Here is a 21,466-nt window from a genome sequence, read left to right on the forward strand (position 1 = left end):
CACATTCTTTCTAAGAAGCTGCTTCAACACAATGGATGAGCTGGAAAATTCAACCAATATGAGGATTCTTGTTTCAAAGTTGCCTTTTAGACTTCGTGATAAATGGCGACTAATAATCGTTGATATAACAGAAAAGTGCGATCGCAGAGCAGGATTTAAAGATCTTCTTGATTTTCTTGAAAAGCAAACAAGAGCTGCATTAGATCCTGTTTTTGGAGAGAGTCAAAACACAAAAGAAAAGATGGCTTCAAACCCATCAAAGACACCGCTTAAAACTAAAAGCAGTAGCTTTGCTACTTCTGTTGCTGTAGTTTCAGAACAGAACAATGACAAACACAAACCGGAACGGATTCAGATAAGCCATGAAGATAAAGGGTTAGATCAAACTCGGTGCTTGTTTTGTGACCAAACTCATTTTTTTGGACGTATGTGACTCATTCAAACTAAAAGCCAACAAAGAAAAGGTGACATTCCTTAAGAGTAAAGGTTTATGCTTTGGTTGCTTACAGAGAGGCCACATGAGTAAAGCTTGTCCACATCGTTTGACGTGCCACACCTGTAACAAAAATCACCCTACTATTCTCCACATAGACTCAAAAGAACGGCAGTGGCAAGCAGCTAAAGCTGAATATAAAGAATCATCAGTCTCAAATGCTCTTGTTTCTTTGAACTTTGGTAGCCATACTGGGGCCGGGTCTAATGAATGTGCCTTGTCAGTTGTTCCAGTAAAAGTGAAGTTGGAAAATGGGACGAAGGTTGTGGAGACGTACGCCTTTCTTGATCCCGGCAGCTCTGCAACTTTTTGCACTGAGGCGTTGATGATGCAGTTAAATGCATCTGGAAAGAAAGTGGAAATCATGTTAAAGACTATGGGTCAGGAAAGGCCAGTAAGTAGCTATAAACTTTTTGGTATGGAAGTAGCTGCTTTGAAACAGAATGAGTATTTGAGGTTGCCTGATGTGTACACTCAAAAGTTTATTCCTGTCACTAAAGAAAATATCCCTAAAGAAGAAAACTTAAGAAAATGGCCTTACTTAAAGGATGTTGAGTTGAAACCGATAAATGCTGGCATTGGGCTGCTTATTGGTGTAAATTCTCCCAAAGCGCTGGAACCTTGGAGAATCATTAACAGTGAGGGTAATGGACCCTATGCTGTGCTAACTCGTCTTGGTTGGGTTGTCGATGGGCCACTCAATCAGGGTAGTGAAAAGGATGAGCATGATGCTAGTTTTGTCCAGGTAAACCGCATTTCTATAAGTAGCTTAGAGGAAATGCTGGTTAAGCAGTATAATCAAGATTTTGTGGAGAACCAGTGTAATGAGCGTGCAGAAATGTCTGTAGAAGATAAACAGTTCATGAACATAATGTCAGAGTCAGCTGTACTTAAGGATGGCCATTATTACTTGAAATGACCCTTTCGTAAACCTGAAGAAAGAATGTCAAACAACAAGCTGGTGGCTCAGCAGAGGGCGCAATATCTGCTAAAACGGTTTCAGAAGGATCAGTTATTCTTTGAAGAATACAAAGAATTCATGCACAATGTTAGTATGGAGGGACATTCAGAAATCATACCACAAGGGCAGTTGAAGAATGAGGAAGGGAAGGTGTGGTATATACCTCATCATGGGGTCTACCACCCCCGCAAGAAAACACTGCGTGTTGTGTATGATTGTGCTTCAACATTTTCTGGAACATCACTGTGAAGAGAAAAGTTATTAGAAAGGCAAATGAAGTCACACTCAGATATCTAATTTTTACATGCGCATGGGCGGTCAGTCCGATCTGCTCTGCTGTCAAAGTGCGCACAACAGATGTGACAGAAAAACCGCGCAGGGCTCTCAGCGCATTCTTTATTTATACTCCAAGTGAGCTTTCAAGGAAGTGGGAGTGGTATGTTCAGTATACAAAAACGTTTCCATAATAGGAGAAACCTTTAGCTTGTCTGTAGAAATAGGAGATAGCTTGGTATGTATAGAAACTTAAACATTTCCTTAAAAGGAGAGTGAGAGAGGGGGGTGACCGTTAACTCAGGATGTAGTATGTATGTCACCGCATTCCTCTACACATCTGGTTCCACTTTCCTTTCCTGTGGTGGTTCCAACTCACAAGCTCTCCTATCTTAAATGAAGCTACAACTAAACAATAATCACAAAACTAAAAAATCTCTTATCATTCCCTCCTGTTTGTAGCGATTTTAAGCAAATACATCAATGTGTTTCAGACACAGACTCTACATTGTGAGTGCTTTCGGTCTGGTCGTCATAAAATGTGTATCATTCAAACATAATCATTCATCACATTTGTTTCATACTCATCGTCTTCTCCTTCCTCCTCGTCTGGCACAGTGACATATGCAACAAGAGATTGGGATATCATTCTTGATACCATTCCTCTTACACAGGGGATAATGCATGTAGTAAAGATACAAAACATAATAAGTATTAGGCCAATAAACATTAAAACCTTAAACATCAGTGTTTTCCATGAGCCGCTCATAAACCAATTCCACCAATTACTTTGTGAATTTGCCCAATCGGTTACCTGTGCCTGTTGAACGTTTCTAAGTAATTGTAGAGCATTTGTCATATTATCAGAATGCACATTGTCTGGAATATATATACAACAAGTTATATTAAACAAAACACAGTCCGCGCTTTTCTGCCAAGATCATGTCCAGGGCAACTCTGTGTTGCATAACAGTTATTCTTATGGCATCAATTTCCTGATTTTGCTCTTTGTTGATGCTGGTCGATGCATTTAAAAACAGTCCAAAACTATAGTCCAATAGTCAGGGGGTCGCTGTGGTTTAGGACAATTCCTAAATATTGATAACCTAAACTGGCAAAGCTTGCTGCGCATGTCACTTGAATCATGTTCATAAGTCTGCCATATAATGTAGCATGCTGTGTTGTAGCAGGCATGTGTGAGCATATATAACAATCTTTGTCTTCTTTGCGATTATATATGTATCTATACCAGGCGTTGTTCATCCAGGGATGGATGTGGTCCTGTGTCACTTCAGCCAGGTGTGAGTTGTCATATGTCCATGCTCTTCTATGCATGTTGGCTTCTTGATCCTTTAAGTGCATCAGGGTCCATGCTGTAAGCAGCAGGGCCAAGGTGGTAAGCAGAATAATCTTCATGATGACCAAACACACCGATTTACTCTGGTGAGTAGACTACAGGCGAGAAGTAGAAGGCGGCATATACCCAATCAGCCCTCCCTTCACTTGTAGATCACCAAAGAGTCGGGGTGGTGGTGTCTTTAGGTTGTGCTGTCACTCACTTCCATTTTTGCAATGGCTCTGGTGGATCCAAGAGGGCCTCTCAGCGATTTTGCAAGCTGTTGGCGTCGTTAGGAGTACTTGGTATGGACCTTCCCACCGGGATGGGTTCCAATTCTTTCTCTGGAGTACTCGTATAACGACCCAATCGCCTGGTTTTAATCTGCAAGAGACTTGAGAAGTGTCGCACGGCAGTTCAAAACAATATCCCTATTTTCTACTAGTTTTGCCATTCTTTCTACTAAAGTTGTCTTTCTAACAGATTTATCTATTGGTTCACTTTCATCAATTCATGCATCTTTTCACTGAGGTCTGATTCAAACTATCTCACTTCTGATTCTTTCCAAAAATAATTTCACATGTAACAATTTATATATGTGTTTTCTATTTTTGTTTACCTCTTTATTGTGATCTGGTGGACATCTCTAAACACCATCATAAGTTCAGGCTTCAATTTCAACCCAATTATACTCCTCTGGGCTTCACCTTCCCACTGGCCCCTGTACCCTTCTCAAAGTGTCCTTTGTTGTCTTAAATCTCCAGCAAACACAATCTGTTTCTTCTCTGTTTCTTCCTTTTAGATTAAGTCCCAGCCAGGCAAAATATCACATTCAGTGCCTTTAAACAGTCATGTCACACTGTTCTTACCAGCCTGCTGTTAATTCTTCAATTCCACGATATTCTGTTGGTCTTCATCAGGAGATTGACTGTCCTTTGAGCTTCTTTTCAGGATCGGGACAAGTGGGAGGTCAAGCTATAAAATTTTAAGCCAAACTTTGGCTTGTTTTCTCCCAATTATGTTAATCTATGGTTTTGCTGCTATGCTCAAAATTCTAGGTTGAGAAAAGTCCACCTTTATTTATTTATGACCTATATTGACACACTAAACCATACCATTAATATCATTTTCATTTCTTTTCTTAAAGCCTCCATTTGCTTCATCTGGCTAGAGTCTGTCTCTTCTGTTTTTCTCTCTGGGTGCTCACTCCTTATATGGGCATGCAAAGTTCCTGTCACACACACACTTCCTGTTACTCTCTTTTGTGTTTCTTCAGGCTAATCAAACTCATTTTGTATTTACAGTCTACAAACCCTCTGTAATTCTACTAACTTCTAATCTAAAATGTAACGTCATTCACACAATAATTTCATAATCCTCTCACACACACTGCCTTTTAAATAAACTAAACTCTTTGCATTTTTATCTATTTCAGACATTTTCTGAGTCTCTGTTTTATGGTGCCGTTAGTTCTCTCTACTAACCCTGCACTCCATAGATGATAAGCACAGTGATTTCTTATGCTGAATCCTAGTGCTTCAGAGACCTTACTGATCACATCATTGACAAAATGTGTCCCATTGTCTGATCTTATCAGGGATACCATATGTTGGAATAAAATGATTACATAAACATTTTGCAATGAAGATTGCCTCTGCTTTCACTGGATATATCTCTGGTCAGTTTGAAAACACATCTATGATCACTAAGGCATATTTTAATCCTTGACATTCATTCAATTCAATAAAATCCATGTGGATGGTGTGGAGAACTGGCCTCTCTTAGGTCTTAAGTTTCCTTGTGAGTTGTGTTTTTGACAGAATAGGCATGTTCTTACAAATTTTTCACTGAAGTTTCAAAATTTATAGTGTAAAAGTATTATTTATCTATACTATATTTCCCTCCTGTTGACACATGTATTACTTCATGTGTCACTACAGCCGCTGTCCTGTGTAACGACTCTGGTAATATTGGTTTTCCATCACAGACCATTAAGTCATCTTTCAGTTGTGCTCCACATTTCAGCCACTTGTTCTGTTCAGTGATTGTTGCAGCTTTTTGTTCGGTTTTTAGTACATCAAGTGGTATTTGTGTACAATGTTCGGATGTTAGAAGCGTTATCGTTTGTTGTGCAGCCCGCTTTGCTGTTTGATCTGCAAAATTATTTCCTTTTGTGACAATAAAATTGTCATTTTGATGTGCTGCACATTTACAAAGTGCCAATTGTTTTGGCAAGCTAATCACTTCCAATAAGATTTTTAATAAGCTGCCGTGTTGCACGGGGTTATCCGTAGAGGTGACCATACCTCTGTTATGCCAAATTTTGGCAAAGTGGTGCACTGCTGAAAAAACAAACTGGCTGTCAGTGTACATATTTATATTTTGGCCTGCGTGCAATTCATATGCACATATGACTGCATACGTGCAGCCGACTCTTTTACTGCCTCTGCTGCGGCTGCATAGGCTTACATATGCAGGCAGGCCTGACGCTACAGAGTCTAATTTACACGAGTCTAAATTTCACCAGGAATGTTAACGAGCGTTGTTTTTCTCCAAATGCCTGTGTTATCACAGCTTTCATATAACCTGCTCCTCTATCTACACGTAAGTAGAAAGGCTTATCATAGTCAGGCAGTGCTAAAACTGTATCTGTCTGTAATGCCTATTTTTAAATAACTGAATGCTTCTTCTGTCTTCTCTATAGATGCAACATTACATTTTCACTTAATGCATTTTTAGATAATTTCTAGTTTTTCAAAGAATCCACCCATCTTACACATTTCAAACTTTGAAGTTAGGGTTTTTTTATATATATATATTTTAAACTTTGAATTGCTCACAGTTCTAAAACTAGGCATTTGTAAATCATATGCCTAATCACTATGTGTCACTGTGATCCACAAGTATGGTCACAAATTCACTTCCAAATCAACAAAATAAAATAATCAAACAAAACAGGAATCATACATGAGTCAGGACACAAAAGAAAAATGCTGCTACTGAAACAGAGCAGAAGTGTGAGGGAAAAACTGAGCTCACAGACAGCTGCGTGTGTTGGCTTTTATGCAGCTTCTGCTCTAAAAACAAATAAATAAAAATAAAAGAAAATGTGTAACATGCTCATCAACTTAGCGGTGTTCACTTATGTAATTCAACTTCTCAATCCTGTAGCTTTAGCTGTTGTCTACAGGGTTTGGCTTATTAGTTGTTATTATAGGTGTGCTCTATATCTCAGTAATATTTTATCCAGGATAAATGACAGATGTTTAAGCAGGTTAAGTGCCTCTATGCACGTAATTAGTTTAGATAGTTTCTTTATTTTCTTCATCTCATATGTCATTATACTGAGTTTGAGCAAACCTTAAGCTTGATGCAGATTACTTCATAACAATCATCCACTTCACATCATAACTGACTAGGTTGCTCCTCATTATTAATATTATGTCATTATTAATATTATCATCTTTTTCTTTCTATATAATGACAATAGTATACTACAATATTTTATTAGTGTATACCACTATACTACTACTGAGCCAATTTAATAGTTAGGATCATCTTACTCAGCAAACAGATAATTTAGAATTCATCCAATCTGTACAAATTTGCTTTTCTCTAAACAGGTTTGCACCTACTTCTTAGACTGGTCTTCTGTTTGTCTCATCTCAGATCCAACCTTCAGTCACATTCATTCTCTCTGTTGCGTGACGAACCAAGCAATTTATTATTATATATTTTATATTTTATTTTGTATCCATCAAGGGCTTCGGGTGATCTGCAGTTTCACCCTTTCCCAAGCTGGAGACATTCACCTTTTCACACACTTTCCTTGGCTGAACAATGACACAGCCTTAATGTACCTTATGCATCTCTCTATTTTATTTAAAAGGTTTTCATGTGAATTATTTCCTTTTATTGATTTTATACATTCTGGGCATGATTGTCATGCCAACTATGTTTCATTGTTAATATCAGCTTACAGGTTGTTATCCTTCCTATTATTAATTTCAATACGGTAAAAATAAGTTCTAATGTAATTTTGTCTTTATTTATTTTATTTTTGTACTTCTTATATTTATATCTATTCGGTGGGGTCTGTTTCCAACCTTTTTAAACTACTTTAAACTATTTTGATCCCTAGTTTTCACTTAATAAGGGTTTTATTAGTCACTGCACTGTAGTGTGACCTGATGCTGATTTTACTATTAGAGTATCTTCTGAGAATTGTACTTCCTGTGGTCTTCTGTTCAAAACGGTTTTACATACTCCTGTATCACATAACATCTGCACTGGTTTGCTATTAACATATACTGTCAGTGTAGGTTTGCCTTTTACTTCAGACACTAATTGATAGACAGTAAATACTTCTGCGTCACTTTTATCATTTTCATTTGGCTTTTTCTCATTTAGTCATTCATTTGAATATTGCCGTTTGTCTGTTTTATGTCTGCAATCTCTGGCGAAATGCCCTTCCTTGCCACAATTCCAGCACATATTATCTCTTTCTTCACTTCTTTCGCGTAAGTCTGTCTGTCCTACATATCTCTGGCCCTTTCCTCTAAATCCTCCTCTGTCCCTGTCTGTTACCTCTCCACCTTCTCCACCTTCCCCTGCGGGATGGCCGTATCTGGGGTTTAGTACTGCTATCATGGGAAAAATGCCGGGAGGACCAGGTGGATCAACATCACCTCCCATATCTCCTCCGTAGCGATCTTTTCCTATTTTTTTTTTTTTTTTTTTTTTTTTTTTTTTTTTCCCCTGTGGATTTTCACCTAGTGCTATTTTATCTAACATGTTTTGTGCCTCTGCATAAGGACCAGGTTGAGGTCTGAACGGATCACAGGATTGTTTAAGGGGGGTCGCAGCAGCGGAAGTGGGGGCTGGTTTCACAGCAGCAAAAGTGGGGGTCGGCCTCGCAGCAGCGAGTGGAGCATATGGTGGGGGATCTAATACCTCTGCCTTTTCTTTCTTCTTTTCTTGTTTCTTTTGTTTATTCTCACATCGTCTATCTGCCTCTCTCTTCCATGCTTGGAAATATTCTAATTCTTACGTGCGTTTTCCTTCTTTCTTTCTTTATTTTGTCTCTCCTATTTCTTTCAGTAATGCTTCTTTAAGTTGTATTAATGCAGATGGGCTACATTCTCATTTAGTCTTTTTAGAATTTCTCCATCTTTGCACACTAATTTGTCCGGCGCCTGGACACTTTTTTCCTAACCACTGTTCGTCAACAGTAAACTTAGTGGGCTGATTACCCATTAAAACAGAACTGCAGAGCCTTCTCTGGTATTAGACTTAAAGAGTGGTTACTGACTACGCCCTTCTACTCCACTCTAATTAGTGGAGCGGTGTCAGTTTTATGAGGCGGAACTCAACCGTTCTCTTTTGTCACCAGTACTTCAGCTACTGACAGGAAATAAAATGACAATAACAATGAGAGTGATTCAGCAGCGTATTTGTGCTGTTTAAATCAATTCACTCTCAACACACAGAAAACACAAACATTTAAACAGACATTTCACACAATCACGCAGACCTTTTCGGCAGTCCTAAAGCTTTTATTTTGAAAATCCTTTCGGCGGATCAGTCCAACGCTTTTATTTTGAAAATCCGTTCGGTGGATTACCCCAACGCTTTTATTTTGAAAATCCGTTCGGTGGATTACCCCAACGCTTTTATTTTGAAAATCCGTTCGGTGGATCACCCCAATGCTTTTATTTTGAAAATCCGTTCGGTGGATCACCCCAATGCTTTTATTTTGAAAATCCGTTCGGTGGATCACCCCAACGCTTTTACAAATCCGTGCAGTGGATTAGACTAATTACACCCTTTCGGCGGGTGAGACCAAAGTTCGTTTTACGCGAGTGTAAATGAGTGACTTCCTTTACCTTCCCAAGATTCTCTGGCTATGTTGAAAGTCAGCCACTGGATCCCAGCGTCGTGGACCACTTGATAAAACACTGGCCAGGAATCGAATTTTAGCGTCCCTGGACTTTTTCACTCCTACCTAGAGGACAGATTTCAGTGCAGCTTTCCACGACGGCAGGATACAGAGGCCGATGCTTCCTATCCGGCTCGGAGGACCAAGAAAATGTGAAGAGAAAAGTTATTAGAAAGGCAAATGAAGTCACACTCAGATATCTAATTTTTACATGCGCATGGGCGGTCAGTCCGATCTGCTCTGCTGTCAAAGTGCGCACAACAGATGTGACAGAAAAACCGCGCAGGGCTCTCAGCGCATTCTTTATTTATACTCCAAGTGAGCTTTAAAGGAAGTAGGAGTGGTATGTTCAGTATACAAAAACGTTTCCATAATAGGAGAAACCTTTAGCTTGTCTGTTGAAATAGGAGATAGCTTGGTATGTATAGAAACTTAAACATTTCCTTAAAAGGAGAGTGAGAGAGGGGGGTGACCGTTAACTCAGGATGTAGTATGTATGTCACCGCATTCCTCTACACATCTGGTTCCACTTTCCTTTCCTGTGGTGGTTCCAACTCACAAGCTCTCCTATCTTAAATGAAGCTACAACTAAACAATAATCACAAAACTAAAAAATCTCTTATCAATCACTGAACAAAGAGCAATTACAAGGCCCAGATCTGACTAGCACTTTATCAGGTGTGCTGATTCGCTTTCGGCAGGGTCCAATAGCACTTATGACAGACATTAAAGGGATGTTTCATCAGGTCAGAGTAGCTGAGGAACACGTAAACTTTTTACGTTTTCTCTGGTGGCCCGATGGTGACATCACAAAACAGCTGGTGGAACATAGAATGCTAGTCCACATTTTTGGTGCAGTATCCCCCCCCAGCTGTGCCACCTATGCACTACTAAAGACTGCTGATGACAACCAACATCTGTACCCAGAGGAGGTTATACATACAATCAGGCATAGTTTTTATGTAGATGACTGTCTTAAATCTACTCAGTCTGTTGAGCAGGCCATCTCACTTTATCAGCAGCTTACTGAGGTGTGTGCCAAGGGGGGATTTAAGCTCAATAAGTGGGTATGTAGTGATCGCTCTGTCCTCTGTCAGATCCCGGAGGAAAATAGAGCCACAGGTGTAAAGATGCTGGACCTTAGTCGGGATCAGCTACCCACAGAAAGAGCTCTCGGTGTGCAATGGGATATTGAACGTGATGTTTTCACATTCAGCATTGTGAACAAGAACAAACCACTTACAAGACGTGGTATTCTGTCCAATGTCAGCTCCATTTATGACCCTTTGGGTTTCTTAGCTCCAGTCATTCTGCCTGCAAAACAAATTCTGCAACATCTATGTAAACTGAGGTTTGGCTGGGATGAGACAATACCAGCAGAAATGGCACAAACTTGGCAAAAATGGGTTGAGGATTTAGTTCTTCTTAACAAGTTTAGTATTAGTAGATGTGTCACACCCAAAGGATTTGGGGAGATAAAAAGTGCACAGCTGCATCACTTTTGTGATGCCAGTGAAACTGGGTATGGTGCTGTATCATATCTTAGGCTATCTAATAGCAAGCAGGAAGTGTGTGTTTCCTTTATTATTGGTAAAGCAAGGATGGCGCCGTTAAAACAAGTCACCATCCCACGTCTTGAGCTGGCTGCTGCAGTTTTAGCTGTGCGCTTGGACAAAATGCTATCAGTTGAACTTAATCTTAATCTGAGTGAGTCAGTCTTTTGGTCTGACAGCACAACTGTGCTACAGTACATTGCAAACACAACCACACGGTTCAAAACGTATGTAGCTAATAGAGTTTCCATCATTCATGCTTTGACAAAAGTTGAGCAGTGGAGGTACATCAGTTCAAAGCTGAATCCAGCTGATGCAGCCTCTCGAGGAATGACAGTTGGCTGTTTCCTGAAATCTTCCACCTGGATCAGTGGTCCAGAATTTCTCAGTAAACCTGTTGTTCACTGGCCTGTAGGCATGAATTGTGTATCTGTCCATTTGGAAGCTGACCCAGAAATAAAAGGGGAGGGCCTGATGTGTGCAGCTGTGCTGAAAGAAGATGTGTGTCCCACTACTAAGCTGCTGTTGTACTTCTCCAGCTGGACAAAATTAAAAAGGTGTGTGGCATGGATCCTGAAAGTAAAAGAAAGACTTAAACTGCAAACAAGGAAAAGACAGAAGTTGCTGGACACGCACGTGGAAATCAAATATGTGTTAAGCAAGATGATAAATGGAACACTCTGCTCAAAACTGAGGATTTGTCCAAGGCTGAGGAAGCTATAGTGAGCTTTGTGCAGAGAAAACATTTTGCTGATGAAATGACTGCCCTAAACTCTGGCACTGTAAGGAAGTCAAGTCATCTGTATAAGCTTGATCCTGTAGTTGCTAATGGTGTCTTGAGAGTGGGTGGAAGACTGAGCAAAGCAGATTTACCTGAGGAAACAAAACATCCTGCAATTTTGCCAAAAGAAAGCCATGTTTCAAAGCTTATTCTTCAGCATATTCACGAAAAGATTGGTCACAGAGGAAGAAATCTACGGTGGCCCCTAGAGACAAAGCACGTGCAAACTCCAAAGCACGTGCAAACTCCAAAACACTTGCAAACTCCAAAACACTTGCAAACTCCAAAACACGGAAGTGCTCCAGGACGCTAGGGGCAGTGTTGAGCTTTTGTTGCCTAGTAACTACACAAGCCAGAAAGTACCAATGACCGGATTTGGGCTGTATCCCAATTCAGGGTCTGCAGCCTTAAAGGCCGCATTTTAAGGCCGATTACGTCACAGCGACACGACGAAGGCTGTCCCAATTCAAAGGCTGCTCGAAATGCGGCCCTCAAATGCGTCCTTAATTTCCCTGAATTTTAAGGATGGGCCCAACATATCCCAGATTTCATAGCGCAGCGGTGGTGTGGATAATTTTGCCGAAAAAAACGGCGGAAGCGGAGCCGCCGAAGAGTAAACTTTCAGAAGTAAGTACTGAATATTATGTCACTTATTTGTGCACAAATGTTTTTATAATGAAGAACATTAAAACATTCCTGTTGGCCACATGTCGGGAAAGTTATGTGACATTAGCGATGTTTGTACTAACTTGGTTTTAAAGCCTTTACTTCAAAATATACGCCGTTCAATAGTTGACTTTAATCTTACAGAGAATGTGATGATTTTGTGGATAATTAAAGTCAGTCATATATCCACAAACACAACAAGCTGAAAGTCAGTGATGCTGCTCGGTTTGCAGTCCTGAACATCACGGCACAAGCAGGATCCACTGCACTGTTAATGTTAGCTATGTTATATTGCTGCCTCTGCTCGGTGGTGTCGAGCCAAACGGACTTTAACGTGTGTTTGAACGAGCTGACGGTTCACTCGTTAAGCTGAAAGAAAGATGCTTTAATCACAGCAGTCACACATGTGTCCACTGGACCATCTGGGAACTCTTTTTGTTTCGTAATAACACAAACACTAAATCCTGCTTCTCTGTGCTGTTGTGTAGCAGTGTGTACACCTGAGACTGTCACCTGTCGGTCTGTCCTGCACTCTCTCTCTGTTTCTTTCTCTCTGATTGTGGAATAAAAGTATGAACATGTGTTTATAAGTTACACTTGTGTTTGAATCCTGCAGCTTATCACACATTTGATTTCCATGTGTGACAACTGCAAGTGTCCAGAGTGAGGACAGACTGAGGGAGCCACTGCTGCACATCATCTGTGATGATGAAAATGCCACAAATCCTCACAAACTCAGCAGTGTGTGAGGAAAAGGAGGAGGAAGAGCCAGCAGCTGACAGATGGAGAGAATAGACAGACTGTTCCCTGTTTGTGAAGGACTGCTAGAAAAGTTTAGAATCACTAATTGTCTGTCCTGAATCAGTCTTATTAGGTAATGTTCAAATAATGTTATCATCCCAGTGTTTTCAGTGTGGGAGAAAGTACTCAGGGCCTTCAAGTTACACACTATGAAAGGCAGCAACAAGTTTAATGTTCAGAAACCTAAAGTCTGTATCAGCAGCAGAATGGAGCTAAAAATAAATGTTTGTTTCAGTTCTATGAAGCTTTGAGTGTTTTGGATCAGTAGCACTGCTGTGTTTGTTGCATCATATTGCTGTAATTGTTTATATGCTTTATATATTCTGAGCTAAGTTGATCTATAGTGTTACATCATATTCTATAAGGATGTTATGTGTTTGTAGACTTTCTGCCCAGTTTGACCCATTTAGCAGAAGTCAGCCTGTTTAAGGCTCTGATATCTATTCTGTATGACTTAAAGCAGTTATGACATGGTCTGATTTTCTCACCCAATAAAGGAATATTCAATATATCAGCCTACTCTTCATTTTATCAGAAACAGTTATCACAGCTTGTACATTTTTTTTATAAATATATGTAAGCAATGAGCCAAATTTAGTAATGCCAACATACTGAAGGAACAACATATGTCTCTTATATATGATACACCTATATATGCACTGTCAAAGATACTTGTCTTTGAGTGAAGATTTAAGGTGATAAGACATAAATAACTGCAACTTGAATCTGTACTGAGGCTCAGTATTTGACACAGAGTTCATGTTCACTGCTGTAATAGCTAATAATGATTAATATAATAACTATAATATTGGCCATATTATATTTACATTACCAAAGTGAGATGACTTTAGTCTCATGAACAACATCAGCTAATTGTTATTTACTAACTAATCTTAAATGACTGTTCAGTACAGAAATGAAGCCCAAAAATCATGTTTTACTGTCCTGTGGTCTCAGCCTCAGATACTTATCAAATCACACAAAGCTCTTGTAGAAACAAACAAACAAATTAACAAAATATGTTCTTCTTCATTTCTGTCAAACAAAGTTGTATGACACGTTTCCAGCGGTTAGTATCATGGTTGCTAGGCAACCTGGGAAGCGAGACGGAGACTAGACCGTCCCATACAGACAAACTTGCCGTTTATTTTGCAAATCGAGCTCAACACTGCCCCTAGAGTCCTGGAGCACTTCCGTTGTGTTTTGGAATTTGCAAGTGTTTTGGAGTTTGTACGTGCTTTGTCTCTAGGGGCCACCGTAATTATTGACCTGACGGGCGAATCTACTGACGGGAAAAACATCAGCGCAAACTCTCAGAGCGACTGCAGAAAAAACAGCAAAGTTAAAAGTTTTCAAAGAGTCATAAAAATGTGCTCACTCTGCTGTGAAACGTGTTACAGAAATGAAATCCCTCCTGCTTTCTGTCTGATTGCTGATTACATACCGTCAGTCACAGCGCAGGACCGCAGGCTGCTCCTGCTGCATGTTACAGAACTCCCCTTCAGTGTTTGCTAATGATGTTGTGTAAGGTGCCATGTCTTTGCATGTGCTGCCACACCGTGGTCACACCATGTACTGCATGCTGACTGTACGGTACATACTCATGCCGCCGGGTTAGTGGAAATCTGGCGGCGGGGGGGGACGTTCTCCCACGGGAAATTCACGAGCTGTGGCTGGCCGTCTACCCGTGGACACGTCCCAACCTGTCAGAAGATTTTATTCTGATATTTAACAACTGACCAACAATTCTGTGTCTGCTTGGAATCACTTGTTAGTGCTGTTTCCTATAAACGTGTTTTGAAGTCTGAGATCCGTTAAAAGGTCCTACTGACGTACTGAAATTCTTCACAGTCTTAAAGAAAATGACAAATTCACTTAAATTCACGGGGTGAATAAAATGTGAGATTCTGGTCTTAGACTCTTAGTTCCTCTGGCATCTTGAATTATTTCTAATTTAGAAAATGCTTAAAATAACTGACTTTGGCCCAAACTTACAAGCCTTTGATACAAGTTACTTATTGTTCGAAATTATGGCAATTTTATCACAGTATCAACATAAAGGAACACACACACACACACACACACACACACACACACACACACACACACACACACACACACACACACACACACACACACAATTATGACCTCAGGTCAGAGCAGCTCGTTCAGGGCCAGGGTGAAAGCGCCCCCAGGACACAGATCTAATTCTGGGGTCAGTTAAGAGGTCCACAGCCGATGACCGGAGAGGTGTGACTGGGTTATAGACACTGAGCAAGTTAGCGAGGTGCTGGAAGCCAAACCACTGAGAGCTTTACGACCTAACAGAAGGATTTTAAAAGTAATTGTGCGTCGAGCTGGGAGCCAAAGAAGTGACTTCAGTGCTGCAGTACTGTGGTCACATGTCTGTGTAGGTGTGAGGACTCTGGCTGCTGCAGGTGATTTGGATCATCCAGCAAACAGTCAGCTGTTTGCTTTAGGTCAGGATGCGTGGGTCAGTCTAAGATGACATCATAAGTTCAGTTTCTCCCGGAGCACGATTCATACAGTTGTGTTTCTATTCGCTGACGCACAGCTGTAACACGCACTGTGTAGCGTGCTAATGCAGAACAGTGGAAGCTGTCTGATGATCATCTTGGGGAAAGATTAGTTATTTTACCCTGTGAGATTTAACAAATAAAGTGTTATTAGGCTCAGATACCAGGGTGTTTTTTTACAACACTGGCCTTTACTTGGGTGATCATCAGTGTTGGGACTAACGCGTTATTAAGTAACGCGTTACAGTAACTACGTTATTATTGTGGTAACGAGCACGGTAACTAGTTATTATGCCAAAACCGGGAACGCGTTACTCGTTACTGGGATTTAAATAGGCTCGTTATTCGTTACTTCGTGTGGTGGCTATCGCGGAGCTTCCACAGATTCAATAACATTAGCAAGTGGTGGAGGCCAGCAGGTGGATGAAGGGAAAGGGAGGCAAGAGGAGAGACCCGAAGCAGCCGCCGGTCCGAGTATCAGGTGAACTGAACTTCAGGTAAGAAGTTATAACCTGCAGTGTATCTGAGTCACATATAAACCAAGTTTAGGTGGAGTTTATTTTCGTTGTGCTGACTTTTCGTACTGCGTGCTAGCTAGCATGACGGAGTTTCTATACAGCTGGGTGGTGCTATGTTACTGATGTTGAACTTTATTTTGTTCATACGGTTAATTATTAGAGTTGCCAACCGTCCCGTAAAAAACAGAATCGTCTCGTATTAAGAGAAAATATTACGCGTTTCGTCTTGAGGTGAAAAGGAACAGTTTGTCCCGGACTTCAGCTACAATGAAAAAGACACAAAGCTGGAGTTATTCTGTGTTTACGCTGCACAGCTGCCTCTTCTTCTCTCATCCTCTCCCCTCCCTCTCCTGTTTCTACTTCAATCATGAAACTGATCAATGATCAGCTGATCGGCTTTTCCCTCTTGTTTATTTATCGGCCACTTTGCGCCAGAAAGAGGAAACCAGCGGATGTCGCGCTAAACAACAGCAGCACGTTTGATCAGCTGTTGTTAGAATTTATTTAATATTAATTTCTAGTATCAGCTGATGTTTGCTGGAGCCACAGCTGTAAACCTGCTGGTCATGATGTCGGTTTGGATATGTGGTGAGAGGGAAACCAGATGAAACCAGGAGACGTCCTTACTGAATCATCAGAGCTGAACAGGTGATGGAGAAACAGGTTTACCTTTTAGGTGACATGAATGAGTTGAAGGGAAGTTATGAACTGTTTCTGAGAGACTAATAACACCAGGATCCTTTTCTAAGTAGCTGACAGCTGGTAACTGTGCAGGGGCGGGTCTAGCAAAGTGTTGCCAGGGGGGCAGGTAGGGCATTAACAGGGAAAGGGGGGCACAAAGAAATACTTTTCTTTCTTATTCTCATTTAAAATATCTCGCTTTTAAAAAATAATTATCTGAGTCTTACAACAAACGATTGATAGATTGATGCATATATACCATCAGAACAGTGTACATCACTGTCACAACAGTGTTTATTTTCATTCAAAGGCTTTATGATTTTTCCTATAATGGCGGCCGGTCTCTAGTCAAAATGCCCGGGACGATTTTTTTGTCCCAGTCCAGCCCTGTATGCAGCTCATCTGCAGTCTGGTGTTACCTACATCTTCCTATTCAGAAGGCAGAATTTCCGAGTTCTGAGTACAATCGAAAGCACCACGACTGCAGTTTTTGTGTTGGATGTAAAAAGCAGGCTAGGATAGAATCAGGTGTGGGATTTCTCTCGTGGAAATGTGCACATTATTTTTTCCTTTCTATTGGTAGGTGGCACAGTGCACTTGTGGCAAGTAAGCAAGCTAGAAGACTGGCAGTCTTGCTGGGTATCCAGTTACGGAAGCAACACATTAGCAAGAGAATTCTGAGTAAAACTAGTAAAAGTTACTTTCCCTAGTAACTAGTTACTCTGAAAGTAACGAGTAACTTGAAGTAACTGAGTTACTTTTGATAGAAGTAACTAGTAATGTAACTAAGTTACTAATTTAAAGTAACTTACCCAACACTGGTGACCATAGTTTGATTTCCAAAAAAGAGGACACTTGGCTCAGTCATGAAGAACTTTAACAATACTGTTTGCTTAAAGAAATCTTAACACATTTAAACGATGCCTTCTCTGTGCGGTTAATGAATGGTGAAACCAAAATGTCACATAGGCTTTTACAAGTCAACAAGGGCACAAAAACCCAACTCAAAAACCTCTGGAATTACAGAAATAAGGCTTCATCATCTTTTTAAGAGAAATTACCGGGACCGTACGAGGGAAATTTATTTTTGCAGTTTATCTGAAAAGCTCCACTTGCGCTTTGACGACTTTTAAACATCATCAGGTGCGCGCTGTCTGTCCGGTCTGTGAGTCTGTGAGGGATCAGAACGATGACAGTGAGACCAAATAGACCGAATTAACCCTGCTGCTGACTCTTGTCTCCACAAGATGGCACCATGCACAAAGAAACTGACCCCAAAGTCTGAGTGTGTGTGGAGAGTTTCTGTTCAGTCACACAGCAGCATATGCTGTGCCTGAAATTAGAGCATGAATCAAACTGAAAATCTCTGCATTTCTGAACTTGTAATAATATTTGCAACAAATTGTTGTTAATTTTCTTGTTAGTGTATTTTTTCTCTGACATCTGATCTGTTTGAGAAGTTCAACATGAGGATGTGCGTCTTAAGAAAAAGGTTGTGAGTCGTTTAATAAGGCAGAACAAAAAATCATTTGTCTCTATCTTCAAGGCAATCTGTGTGTGTGTGTGTGCATGCGTGTGTATGTGTGTGTGCGTGCATGCGTGTGTGTGTGTGCGTGCATGCGTGTGTATGTGTGCGTGCGTGCATGCGTGTGTATGTGTGTGTATGTGTGCGTGCATGCGTGTGTATGTGTGTGTATGTGTGCGTGCATGCGTGTGTATGTGTGTGTATGTGTGCGTGCGTGCATGCGCGTGCGGGCGCGTGTGTGTGCGTGTGTGTGCGTGTGAGAGAGAGAGAGTAAAACCCATCTGGCTGGTCCTTCTATCTCTTTGCAAACAGGCAGCAATACCACAGGCCCTGTGGACACGAGCTGGACGAAGAAGAAAGAGCCAAAAGACCCGGAGCTTTCAAATGGTGAGGAGGGCAGAGCAGATAAGATCTGCTATAATAAAGTTACTGTTCTGCCAGTAATGCTGATGAATCACAGTGAACAGTCACTGAGACTCTGTGTTTGTTGTGTTTTGTAAAAAAGTGAAAGACTGAGTTCACATTCGAAAAGTTTTTATTTCTTATGAAAATCTTGATGAAAAAACTAAACTGTAGGTCGTCTTTACAACAACAGCAGCAGCAAAATATCTGGAGGAGGAGACGCCGGTGATCCAACTCATTTCATCATATAAACCACAATCTTACAACTAATGACTGCGTTAAAGATTCAGAGACAGAAACGTCCTTGTGCTTCAGAGTGAAACTGCCAAAAGTGTTGGAAACTTCTAAAACCGTGTTCACGCAGTGGGACCACATGCCACCACACACATTCATCTGATCCATCCGTGTACCCACAAATGCACATTGTATGGGAAAAGAATCCCTCAATGTGTTGACCAAATCTAATCTAATAATCAAAGTTCAGCAATGATGTTATCATTACTCACAAATGGATGTGACGCATTTGGAGAGCATATACTCTCTCCCAGTCTTACCGGAGTTCTGCTGTTATTGGATTAAAAAGAACACAGTCCAAATGGTTATCCTCCAGCAAATTAGGAAAGTTTAGTAGTTCTTCATATCTATAATCAGCTGCATGGAATTTATTATAATACATTCAGAGGCCCATTTCTGGGGATTAAAGTACTTTGAGATGTAAAAATAGATTAAAAAGATCACTTTAGCTGTTGGACAAATTTATCAGACCATAAAAACAAGAAAACAAAAGTATTTTGGGAAAAATAAAAAGTCTATTTTTATTAATTATACCTGGATTTTGTTGAGAAGTCTGAAAACAATCAAGCTACTAAATGTCAATTAAACAAGTGTAATCTTAGTCTAAAAATAAACGTGTTTTACTTTTCCTTTTTGTGAGATGTTATGTTTAAAAATTAATAACAATAACTGATTAAAAAGCTTGAGCAAACCGGTGGATTAAAAACTACAGAAACTGAAAATGAAATGTTAGTTTAGGGCAGCTGTGACATAATCCTGACAATGTGCGGCAGTCTGAATGTGTAAAGCGCTGTATGGGTGGTAAGGTGCAGGATAACACCCGTCATCCTGCACGACTGATGAACACAGTGAACCGCAGATGACGAAAGCTCACATCTGGCTTCTTAAAGGTGGATTAATTCAGCCACAAGCCTACCAAAATAAAATCTAGTCTCCTTAGACTTTCAAAGTAAAGTAGTCATCATGAGGCAGTCCTGTGGAGGCATCTGGAGGACAAGTGTCCATCACTGTTCAGAAGGTCAGTGGTTCGATTCCTGCAGCCCACGTGCAAAATACCGAATCCTGATGCTTCCTGTGGAGTGAGTTTGTGATAGAACCAAGTTTTATTCTGAGCAGAGAATAAAACTGTGTACGTGTAAATCAGTATATTTACAGGTACTTTACCGCCACCTTTACCTCACACATTTACCTCATCAAACCAAAGCAGGTGCAGCAATTTCTATTTAAACAAAAGTCATTTAAATTACTTGCATCATTCTGCAGTATTTGTATAACTTCACCAGATAAAAGGACATCAACCCTGTTTTCACTTGTAAACGGGTTAGGGTTTGATTGCTCATACCGAGGCTGCCGGCTCTGGATGGCTTTAGCCTCGTTAGCGTCTTTGAAATGTCTGTGAGTAGCAGGCTGAAGGTGATTTAGTGTCTGATTAGAAAAGGTCATTACCTGCTTACTCGAACCACAAGTCAAACCCATCACCATCAGTTCTGCAGATTTATAGATGATTCTTCCAGATAGCTGGGAGATCCAAGTGTCTGCAAACTGTTATGATCCAAATAATGTGTGTCAAATTATGACAGAGTTACGGAGCTGACACTTGGCAAACGCTAAATTATATAGCTTTTGTTGACTGATCGTAGACGGGGTTTACTTTCATTACTTGCTCTAACAAGAACATTTTGCATAACTTCAGTTCTTTCCTCTCTGAAAACAGACTTTCTGCTCCTGGACATGTAAAATCATGTGGCAGCAGGAGGAATTAATATTTTATACTACAATCTCTCTCACACTTTCAGTGTGTGTGTGTGTGTGTGTGTGTGTGTGTGTGTGTGCCAGTTATGAAGGAATTTCATGGACATGCCTTTCTCCTGGGGATTCCAGGGATGACTGTGGTTTGTTTTAAAAAGGTTAGGACCATCATGTGTTTCTTATTTAGACCTAATTCTCGTTGTCAAATAAAATATTAGTCCCTGTGGGATTTCAAATCATTTTTCGGTCATAATCACCCGGGAATGTGTTTCTGGGGACGAGCTTTGTGAGCAAGGTATTTTTCTCTGGAAAAACAAAAGGGTACACGTGTGGCACGCAGAAAGGAAAAAAGGGAAGGAAAAAAAGAATCACATCCAGAGATAGGTGGTGCATTCTGGCAGACAGTAGGAATCTATTTCACGCCCAAATGAAAGCAGTGTCAGAGGGGGAATGTGTGTGTAGCATGTGCATGAGAGGTGTGGCAGGGCAGGGGTTAGGCCTGTTAGCTTGTCCTAGGTGGAGAAGGGTGGGAGGGAACACTTCATAATCGAGACCAATGTTCTTTTACTTCAATTGATGACAGACCACAGGGGAAAACACAGCTCGATGCACACACTTTTCCATTTAGCATTTTTTCTGTTCTAATGATCCTTGTAGGACACAATAATACGACACAGCAACCCAGTCACAAACATCTACGAGTCCGTGCACGAGGCATCCAGCACAGAGACGAGTCAAACACCCACGCAGACAAAGCTGCTGTGATGTTTAGCAAGTACGATGTTTGCAAAGTTTAATCCTGTTAGCATGTAAGCATGATAATACTTGCTCAGTACAGTCTCATAGTGCTGTGGGAGCATCTGAGCCGTACACTGGAGGAAACTTTCATTCTGGACAACAGTTGTAGCTTGAACTTCCTCAAAGTTTACTATGGCAACAACGGTTGTAACTGCTGTTT

Source organism: Perissodus microlepis, chromosome 16, assembly GCF_051167445.1.
Source record: "Perissodus microlepis isolate ML-2025 ecotype Zambia chromosome 16, ASM5116744v1, whole genome shotgun sequence".
NCBI lineage: Eukaryota > Metazoa > Chordata > Actinopteri > Cichliformes > Cichlidae > Perissodus > Perissodus microlepis.